Source organism: Manis pentadactyla, chromosome 14, assembly GCF_030020395.1.
Source record: "Manis pentadactyla isolate mManPen7 chromosome 14, mManPen7.hap1, whole genome shotgun sequence".
NCBI classification, from domain to species: Eukaryota; Metazoa; Chordata; class Mammalia; order Pholidota; family Manidae; genus Manis; species Manis pentadactyla.
This window is the reverse complement of record NC_080032.1, coordinates 77,507,250-77,518,214: the sequence shown is the minus strand read 5'-3', so window position 1 is coordinate 77,518,214 and position 10,965 is coordinate 77,507,250. Positions and strand designations below refer to the sequence as shown.

The 10,965-nt window shown below is 39.8% G+C and overlaps 1 protein-coding gene across 10 annotated transcripts in view; it reads left to right on the top strand.

Annotated features, from left to right (window-relative positions):
* The first annotated feature begins 8,036 nt into the window (after positions 1-8,036).
* ABCC9 (ATP binding cassette subfamily C member 9) overlaps positions 8,037-10,965 on the top strand; it is a 107,121-nt gene continuing 104,192 nt past the window's right edge. For 5 of the 10 annotated variants that reach the window (XM_057492217.1, XM_036889248.2, XM_057492216.1 and 2 more), the window contains exons 1-2: positions 8,039-8,301; positions 8,638-8,752. The gene's annotated coding sequence lies outside the window, so the exon portion shown is untranslated. Of the gene's footprint in view, positions 8,302-8,637; positions 8,753-10,965 lie in introns of all 10 variants that reach the window. The other 5 variants (XM_057492218.1, XM_057492215.1, XM_036889251.2 and 2 more) reach the window with 3 other exon arrangements.

The following is a 10,965-nucleotide window of genomic DNA, read 5'->3' as shown; positions in this document are numbered from 1 at the left end:
AAAATAGCCTCAGTGAGAGACTTCAAGAGCATGAATCAAGGCAGTAGCAGAGGGATGGGGAAGGACAAGAAAGTCATAGTAAATTTAGGAGGTAAATCTGATAGACATTCACAATCAATTGAATGTGTGTGTTGGGTGAGCTTATTTCAAGTGTCAAAATTGTACGAGTATAGGGCAAGTGGCAGTGTGAACATAAATGGGGAATCAGGGGAATGTCGGGTGTTGGGAACAGTGAGTTCAATTATATATGCAGTGAGTTGGAGATGAGCTATTAGTACTTTTTTCTCCCATCACTGATAGCACAGTCCTTCTCTGGTTTGCTTAAGAAAAATGAGGAATTCACAGGGATCCTGGGACGACATAAACAATCTGAGAAGAGGTATCCTGTTGGCTTAGATTAAGGCACCAAGTTATCAACCAGCCTCTCTCCTGTCTCTAGTCCTTGCTCTCTGCAGATTTCCTTCCCTTCTCTCTCTATCAGTCAGTCACCTAGGGAGAAACTGAGCCCTTCTTTCTCTTTCTTTTCTTTTCAGTTCCAATTTCAAAATATTTGGGAAAGATCCTGACTGATCTAGCTTTGATCACACTGTCATTACACATCAAATGAGCTGTGGTGAGGAGGCTGGGGTCACAATCTAACATTCCAACTCCTACAGTAACCAGGTAGATCAAGAGAGGAAAATTCCTAGGAAAAAGATGCTGGGCAGAGAGTATTGCAGTATTTGCCAAAGGTGCCTGCAGGATATCCTTTTGGAGAACTCTAACTTAAAAGAATAACTAAGGGAATTGTTATTTGTTTACTGCCTTCTGCACAGCAAACATTTTGCTCGGTATATATCTCACTAAATCATGCCAAGAATTCTCATTGTTGGATGGATACAACAATCTAGCTCAGTGTGGTAGATAACAACATTATCATGCACGTTTTCAGCTGAAGAAATTGAGTTTCAGAGAAGTAAGATAACTTTGAGGCCACACAGCGCATAGTGGCAAAACTTTCAGGGAAGTCAATACTTTTAACTGCTAAAATCATATTAGTTAAAGCCATGAGGGTGAATAAGATCTCTCCTAGAGGGTATAAAAGCTGATATAGAAATGTATTCATTTGCTACTGTGTTGTAACACATTGCCACAAACTTAAGTGGCTTATAACAATACCCACTTACTGTCTCACATTTTTATAAGTCAGAAGTTCATGTGGGCTCAACTGGGTGCTTTGCTTAGGGTCTCTTAGGCCAAAATCAAGGTCCCAGCCTGACTGGGATTTTATTTGGAGGCTCTGGGGAAGAATACTTCCAAGCTTATTCAAGTTGTTGGCAAAATTCAGTTCCTCCTGGTTGTAGGAATGACATCTCCATTTTCTTGGTGGTTCTTGGCTGGGGATTGTGCTCAGCTTTCAGAGGCCACTTTCAGGTCCCTGTGTTATGGCCCATCTTCATCTGAGCAGGGGCAACCTGCTCACATCAAATCTTTCTCATTCTTCAGATCTATCTGACTGTCTTGTGCCAATAGCCTGAGAAAATGCTCTGCTTTTAAAGGACTCGTGTGATTAATTTAGGCCCACCTGGATAATCTGCCTATTTTAAAGTCAACTGATTAATAACCCTAATTCCATCTGCAAAATCCTTTTTGCCAAGTAACTTAAGGTAATCATGGGACTAACACCAGGGGCAAAGGTTGTGGGAGCTGTCTTAGAATTAGCCTCCCATAAAAGCTGACATGTGAATAGCCAACAGGCCCATGAAAATATATGTTCAAAATCATTAGTCACAAGGAAGAGACACACTAAAACCATAATCAGGAACCAGTGTATACCTCATAGAAGGATTAAAAAAATTTTTAAATGATGATACTAAATATTGACAAGCCTATGCAGGACCTAGGACACTTATGCTTTTCTGGAAGGAATGTATAATTTAATTACTCTGGAGAATATTTTGGCAATTTTTGGAAAGTTAAGTATATAATTACCATATGTCCAGCAAATTCACTGCTTGGCATTTAACCAAGAAAATGAAAACTGTATTTATAAAATTTTCATGGAAGCTTTATTCATCACTGAGAAAAACTGGAAATAATCCAAATTTATATCTACAGGTGAATTGATAAACTGAGTGTGACATATCCACACAATGGAGTTCTCAGCAATATAAAGGAATAAACTGCTGATAAATACAGCCACATGGATGACTCTTACAAGTATTATGCTTAACCAAAGAAGCTAGACACAAAAGAGTATGATGTACTGTATGACTACATTTATATGACATTTTTGAATAGGCAAAATTAATCTCTAGTGAGAGACCTCAGATCAGTGGTTACCCTAGGTGGGGGATGGTGAGATTAACTAGTCAGAAGCAGAAGAGAACTATTCTATATTTTGGGAAGATCATAGTCATATCAAAACATTTTGGATTTCACATGTATAATGTATTGTTTTTATTTTATGAATGTTATACTTAACAAAGTTAATTTAAATATATGTTGTGTATATTCTTAATTAAAAAAAGGATGTTTTGTCTTCTTATATTGTTTAACCCCATTCTGAAATTTAGAGTATATAAAATTAGAGATAAAATATAGTGTAACTTGGGGAAAAGGAAATTCCAGGGCAAAATACCTCTAAAACTGAATTTAGTCAATGGGAGAAATAAAGTTTAAAATCCTTTTATTGCTTACAAACTGTGGTCCAGGGCCATTTCTCTTTCCTGCTTCAGCAGAAGCAAGCCAGACCTCCCCTGACCTCTCAGGTTCAGATAAGCAGTTGCCCAGGTTTACCCATTGATATGGAGATGAACTACCTTTCTCCACCCCTGAGGAACGCCTGTTGATATGGAGATGCACTAAAGTCAGGCGAGAGATTCTGGAAATATTACAAGTTTACCCACAATAGATAAGCTGTAAGTATTTGAAAGGGAGAAACAAGTTGTCTTAGTTTGGGTTGTTGTAGTTTAAACAACAAGTAGTTTTTTGACACAGTTCTGGAGGCTGCGAAGTCCAAGATCAAGGGTATCAGCATATTTGGTTCTTGGTACGGGCCCTCTTGGTTTGCAGGTATCTGTCTTCTTGCTGTGTCCTCACATGGTGGGGAGCTCTGGTCTCTTTCTCTTCTTGTAAGGACACTAATCCCACGATGGGGACCCCACCCTCATGACCTCATCTAATCCTAATTATCCCCCAAGGGCCCACCTCCTACTACAACCCTACTGGGAGTTAGAGCTCTGGGGGGACACAAACATGCAGTTTATGGCACAAGTATAACACTACTTGCAGATAAAATCATCTTTTCTGGAAAGTCAAGGTAACCTGATAAAACAACACTGGGATTACTCAGAAACCTTAGTATAGTGGTTGAATATAAGACAAACATATAACCTAGAAAATATGAACAAATGGTTTATTCCTAATAGAATAAAATATGAAAACAAAAATAGGAAATTTGTTTGATCAATCATTATAAGATAAAAAGAAGACTTAAATAAATGGGGTGGAAAGACAAAACACTAAAAATATATTCATTTATAAGTGACTTTCTAGATTTCATGTAGTTTCAACAAAATCTCCAAAAGAAAATAGCTAAGAAAATTTTGAAAAAAGTAAAAATGGGAGACTGGAACTACTAGAGTTAAAATATACCTTAAAGCTATAATAATCGAATCCATCTGATTATACTAATAGAATAGAAAAAAATGAAGAACAGATCCTTGAACAGAATAGGTAGCCCAGAAACAGATATTATTATAAAATAATTATATGTGCATGATAAAGATGGTATTACATTACACATCAGGGTGGAAGAAAAAGATTATTCAGTAAATGGTGTTTGTATAACAAATAAAATATTAATTTAGGTTCTCATTCTATGGAATGTGCCAAAATAAATTCCAGAATGTAACTAAAATAAAAACTTTATATAAATATAAATGAAGATTAATATTTATTATCTAAGGTATTGGAATATAATGCAATAGTAAAAAGCAGCAAATTTGCCTAAGTAAACTTTCCCTCAGAATGAAGCACCATGAAGACAGAGACCCTAGAATTCTGACTCATCACAGACCTCTGAGTTGGGCAGGAGATCTGGCACATGGTATGTGCTCTAATAAAGCTTTATGGAATGTATAAAAACAAGTGTTGTTATTTTTTGTAAAGGCAGTACCACTATCATTTATTTAAATGACAAGTTGGGAAAAATATTTGCCATATTTATGAAATAGGATTAATATCTTTCTTTTATTTAAAAGCTCATGCAAATGATAAGAAACTTCATTAAGACCCATTAGATGGACAAATGTATGAAAAAGGTATTCACAATAGAGGGAATAGAAAGATTAATTAATTTATTTCAAAAAACATTGAAAATTAATAACAAAGAATTGGCATTTTCACAGACCCAGAACAAATAACCCTGAAATTTGTATGGCACCACAAAAGACCCTAAAGAACCAAAACAATCTTGAGAAAGAAGATCAAAGCCGGAGGTATCACACTCGCTGATTTCAAACTATACTACAAAGCTATAATAATCAAAGTGGTAGGATCCTGGCACAAAACTAGGCACATGGATCAGTGGAACAGAATAGAGAGCCCAGACATAAACCCACATGTATATCTCAATTAATCTAAATCAAATGAGATAAGAATATCCAAGGGGGGGTGGTGGGGGGGGGAAGACAGTCTCTTCAAAAATCATGTTGGGAAAAACTAGACAGCTATATTGAGAATGAAACTGCACCATTTTCTTACACCATACACATAAATAAACTTGAAGTGGATTAGAGACCTAAACCTAAGACCTGAAACCATAAAACTCTTAAAAGAAAACTGTTGAAAACACTTGGACATCAGTCTTAGCAATTTTTTTCTGGATATGTCTCCCCAGGTAAGGGAACAAAAGCAGAAACAAACAAGTGGGACTAAATCAAACCGAAAAGCTTCTGAACAGTGAAGGAAACCATCAACAAAACGACACAACCAACTAAAGGGAGATTATATTTGCAAATGATTTATCTAACAATGGGCTAATATCCAAAATATATAAAGAACTCCTACAACTCAACACCAAAAATGCAAATGGGCAGAAGACCTGAAGAGACATTTTCCCAAAGAAGACAGGCAGATGGCCGACAGACACAGGAAAAGACAGTCAACATTACTAATCAACAGGGAATGCAAATCAAAACCACATTGGGATATCACCTCACACCACTCAGAATGACTAGTAACAAAAAAGACAAGAAATAACAAATGTTCTCGAGAATGAGGAGAAAAGGAATCTCCATGTACTGTTGAAGTGTAGATTGGTGCAGCCACTATGGAAACAGTATGGACGTTCTTCAAAAAATTAAAAGTAGAAATACCATATGACCTATGAATATGACCTTCTGAGTATTTACCAGAAGCAGACAAAAATACTGATTTGAAAAGATACATGCATCCCTACGTTTATTACAGAATTATTTACAATAGCCAAGATATGGAAGCAACCTAAGTGTCCATCACTGTATCAATAGATTTTTAACAATATGGTATAAATATACAATGGAATATTACTCAGCCATAGAAAATAGTGAAATCTTGCCATTTGCAACAACATGGGTGGACATAGAGGGTATTATACTAAATGAAATAAATTAGACAGAAAAGACAAATGCCATTTAATTTCACTTACATACGGAATCTCAAAAACAAAACAAGCAAAAAAGAAATAGATTCCTAAACAGAGAATAGTCTGGTGGTTGCCAGAGGGGAGTGGGTAGAGGATGGATAAAGAGGGACAAGCTTCAATTTTAAAACAAATAAGGCACAGGATAAAAAGTACAGCATAGGTAATGTACTCCTTAATATTGTAATAACTTTGTATGGTGACAGGTGGGAACTACACTTACCAGTGGTGAGCATTTCCATAACGTATATAATTGTCTCATTACTATGTTGTACACCTGAAATATAATATTGTATGCCAATTATACTTCATTAAATAAAGAACTGCATGTTATCTATCAAATTACAAGATAAAAAAATAAGAATATTCAACGCTGGTTTGACTGTAAGTGTAATAGGTCATCTCATACAGTTTGTGGGCAGTTAATACAAACTTTTTAGGAGAGTAATTTTGAACTGCAGAGCCACAGATCTCAAAATATTTACTACTTTCACCCCTATAATTACTTTTCATAGAATGTACCTTAAGGAAATCATCTGCTGCAAAGAAAAAATATTCTAAAAATTTCCATCATAGGATTAAATGCGGCATTGAAAATTTGGCAACTCCATGTCCAACAATAGGAAAATGGATTTAAAATTATGTATAGCCGCACCATGGAGTATACAGCCATTTAAATGATTTCTACAAAGATTTTAAAATTCTATTGGGGAAATAAGTGCTTTAGAAGATACTGTGAGGAGACAAATTCTTTTGTGAGTGCCAACAAAATATGCATAGAAAAATATAATAATAGCATAAGTATTAGCCTTTAGTAAAGGGGCAGGCACTCTCCTCATTTTAAAGAATTATATCATTTACCCTCATGGGAGGCCTATGAAGCATATGTATTTTTTATTTGTCCCATTGAACAGGTAAAGACACTGCAACACGAAAGATTGAGCGACTTGTCCAAAATCTCTGAGGTAAGAAGTGATGATATGACAGCAGCGGGCTCCTGCAACCAGACTTTGAATCACTACAGTAAACTACTTTTTTTTTTTTTGTTAAAATATAACAAAATGTTTTCAGCCGTTTTATAGGTTTGGTACCCATTGTTCTCACATGCTTTTCCATAATTCCCTAAGTTTCTACAATACCGTGACTTGAATCTTTATAAATGAACTTAGTAATAGTAAAACAACAACAACAAAAAAAAACCCCAAGTCTACTTGATTTGCTGCAGCCACACTGAGAGCCTGTATCTGGGGGTTATTTGCGCCCCCCTATTTCCAGTTCTCTCTGCCCAGATGCCGGGGCAGCCCGGTTCGCCCGGGGTCCACCCACAGTACCCGGCTCCCGGTTCTTGAAGCACGCGCTCTTCTCCCTGCGCCTGCGTGGTGGCCTCCAGCTCAGGGGTGCAGCCGCTGAACTTCCAAAGGCCTCAGGGCTCGGGTCTTCGGGACCCTCCCGGGGCCGCCCCTCGGGGCCGCGCAGGCCTCCCGGGGCCGCGCGTTCCAGCGTCAGGGGTCGGACCAGGCCCGGCGCTCACTGGGAGCGCAGCGACCTTCCCGGGAGAGGGGCGCCCTTGGGGACCCCCCCGGGGCTAGGGCGCGGGGGTCGCTCCCCTGCCCCCGGGGTCGGAGAGGCCGAGAGGCCGCCGGGCCTGGGGGTTCGGGCGCGGAACGGTGCCCCTGGGGGTCGCGCGCGGGGCCTCGGAGGCCCCAGCCCGCCGCCCGTCCTCCATCAGTTTACGACACTTGCTGAAAACCGTGGTTGTTTCGGGATGACTGAGTCCCGACCCCGGAGAAAACCGAGTGTTAATCGAAGAGGGCTTGGCTGGGGCAAAATCCGCCGTTCGCGTCCTGCGGAGAGTGACTGCGGGCTGAGTGTATCTTAAACACATTATGTCCTTGAGAATTAATCGTCTCTCTGGTCGGGAGCAGGGGTGGAAGGAACTGCTCGTGGGAACCAGAGCCCCACTTTCGGGGAGCTGGGGGAAGGGTCGCCCCAAAGGAGCGCGGCGCTCAGGCCAAGCCGCCAGGATCCCCGGGTCGCTGGGGCGAGCATCCGACTGGAGCCTGCCTCGCTCGTGAGATGTTCGCACGCAGCGCACAGCCCGGCAGCGGGCTCCCCTGCCTGGAGCGAGCCCCTCATTTCCTCGGCCCGCTCGGGGGGCAGGTGATGAAGCCCCCCGCCCGCTCGCTTCCTTGCGGGGTTAGTCGAAGGGCGCGTAGAGAGCCTGGGAAAAAAAAATTCCAAGTGCAAGTGGGTACCTTGCATGTTTTGACGTTTGAAAACCCGACTCCGGTGAATCATTGAGTCATATATTACAAGTTTCAGTGTCTTAATGTAGTTTGGGGGACGCGGATTAGTAGTGTTTGTAAAATCCTCGCACCGCGCACCCCAGGTTTGCCGCGCCGGTGCAGAAAGCTGGGCCGCGCGGGGGTGGGGAGGGTCTCTAGACCGAGGCGCTGCGCTCGGGGCTTCTGCCCAGTTTCCTGCCTCGGAGTCGCCGAGTCCGCCCCAGCTCAGAGCAGTTTGTGCAATTTAGAAACTCGATAGGAGGCAGCAGCTGATCTCCCACCACCCTAAAAATAATACGCTCCGGCGCTCTGCGTGCTTCGGCTAGGGGAGGAAAACTACCTTCGGAGTGAGTGAGTCCGTGTCTTTTACGTACATATCATTAAAAAATTTTAAGAATAACTGTAAGCTGTCGATTTTGAGCTAACATTTCGGCGACCAAAAGGCGCCGGTGCGCTTTGCCTTCACAGTTGCTATTTCTAGGATCAAGGCACCGGGCCCCAGCCGAAGAGAGGGCGTGGGGATCAGGTTTCCAGCTTTACTTAGAAAAACTCTGCCGGCTCCTACTTAAACCAACTGGAAATAGTGCAAGGAGTTATTCCTAATATTTTTTCTTTCTTAGATATTTCTTATATTGTTCATGAAATAGCTTTCCATCTGCTTAATTTTTGTTACTCTTTACTCTTTAGGAGTCCTGCGTCCTGGTTTGAAATATACGCTTAAGACAGTGTAGCAAGCTCGTGTTTTGAAGGTTGCCCAAGAGCAGGAGTAGGTGTTTGAAGCTACGGCAAGCGATTGCCCAAGGTATTTAGTTTTTGCTTGTTTGCTCTGTTTGGGATTAAAAAAAAAAAATCCCACTGAAGTGTCTGTATAAGGGATCTTATCTGCTGAGTAGTTCCCACATTTCCTTTACTTTGTGATAGACCTTCATTTGGTGTATTCAGATCAGGCACTAAATCAGCAATCAGTGATCATTTTTTTGCAAGTGATTTTCCTACTTGGGTCTGTCATTCACAGACAGACATCCTTTAATTCATATTTATGAACCATCGACTGAATAATTCAAAGAAGTTATTGCATTTGTTTTCTTAAGTGATCTAATCCTGAAAAAAGACCCTAGATAATGGTAAAGTCCTAAAATCTTTAAAATGTCATATTTCTCTCGCATAACATAATATAGTTAATATCTGAATAACTAAACAATAAGTTGTTTTTGTATGTAAGAATGAAAGAATTATGTTGCTTCTCGCATGTTTTCTTCAGGTAGTTCCAGAATGTTAAGTTCTCTAATGGAGGATGTTGTTCCATTAAGACTGACACTTTGTGCTAGATGAACAGGAAAGAGTGCCAGTTTTTATTTACTTTATATTCATCAGCTAAACCCAAAGTTTATAGCTCCCACAGGTGGGGAACTTCATACAATACATATTAAAGAATAGGAATACTAAGGGTAGTATTGTTACCATGAGATCATAAGTTGGTCATCAAGGACTACTTTCTTTTTATGTTTTCTGCCCTGCAGACCATCCCTGTAATCAAAGTTTCACTTTTGACACATCTTTAAAATTCATTCAGTCACGTTCACCAGTGCTATCAACTGTCATAAACACTTGAACGTCTTTCAGTGGGTTTATGCTTGTGGGGAGAAAAATGTTATGTCTTCCTATCTGGCCTTCCTTCCCTCTCCCTTCTCCTTGATGCTTGGGCCTCTTCAGGGCTTAGCTGAACTAGACAGCTCCAGAAGGGGTGGGTGTGAAGGGTGTCACGTGACAAAGTTCAGCCAGCAGGAGCAGCAATTTATCCTGCTCCCTAACTTAAGCTGGGTTCTGGGAGGCAAGTAGCCTTAGGAAATTGCTAATTGGGATTTAACAATTAGTTAAAAATCCTGATCGAATAAAATGCCTTTGGTAAACACAGTATGATCATCCACGTACCTACAAGTTTACTCCTTCCCTCCTTGTGTCTCTGTTGAGTAATAATATGTGCTGGCTCTTAGATGAGCCCCATGCATACCGTATGTTGGAGCAGGAGGCTAAGAGGCAAGGGGAAGAGGATGCAGGAGGCAGAAGCAAAAGCAAAAGGAGAGACGTGGTGAGAGGTAGTGAACAGGTTAGGGGCCAGGGGGACATATGAGGTTAGTGATTAAGGTAGAATAAATAATCTGTTCTACAGTTTACCAATCTGAAATATTGCCTTCCTTAGTGTGATTATGTCATTGTCTATTTCCCTGCCTGGTAGAACATAACCTTTACATTCTACCAAGAACAACTGGGATTAGTGTAGACTGATTTCTATTGTCTAAGACCCCCAGAGACTGTTTCTGTCATGTGCATTACTGGATTCCTAGTGCCTAGAACATGGTCAACATCAGGAAGTATTTTTACAGTTAATTGATGGCCTAGAATTTCAGACATCAGGTACATGGCTGAAAATTTTCTTTGGCTTTTTCGGGTTGTACTTCTCTGACATTTTCTTTCTACAGTTAACACATTTACCCAAACGTTAACTTAATTGATAGGTTTCAGGACTGATTTAAATATCAGGTAGGCAATGCTTACAGTTAATGAAGTCTGTGTTTTGCAAATTCAGATTATACTTAAGCATCTGGCTCAGTGATAATTACCAAGTGTCAAGATTTATAAATGTGGCCAATTGGAATATTATAATTTTGGATAAAATTATTAAAACTAACTAAAGTAAATATTATTTCCTGGTTTATTCTAGGAAACAATTTATATATATCTTTCAACTAAGAAAGTTCTTAGTTGGGCTTAAAGTTCCCTTTTATCATTTCTACTAAATAAAGGAAATAGCCTTAGAAATTCATTACTAGTTGGTATTTAAAATTTTTGTCTTTTCCTATTTTTTCTAGTTTTATTGAGAAATAATTGACATATATCACTGTATAAGTTTAAGATATATTAGCATGATGGCTTGATTTACATATATTGTGAAATGATTACCATCCGTCACCTCATGTAGATACAATGTATGATACAAAACTTCCATTTTACTCT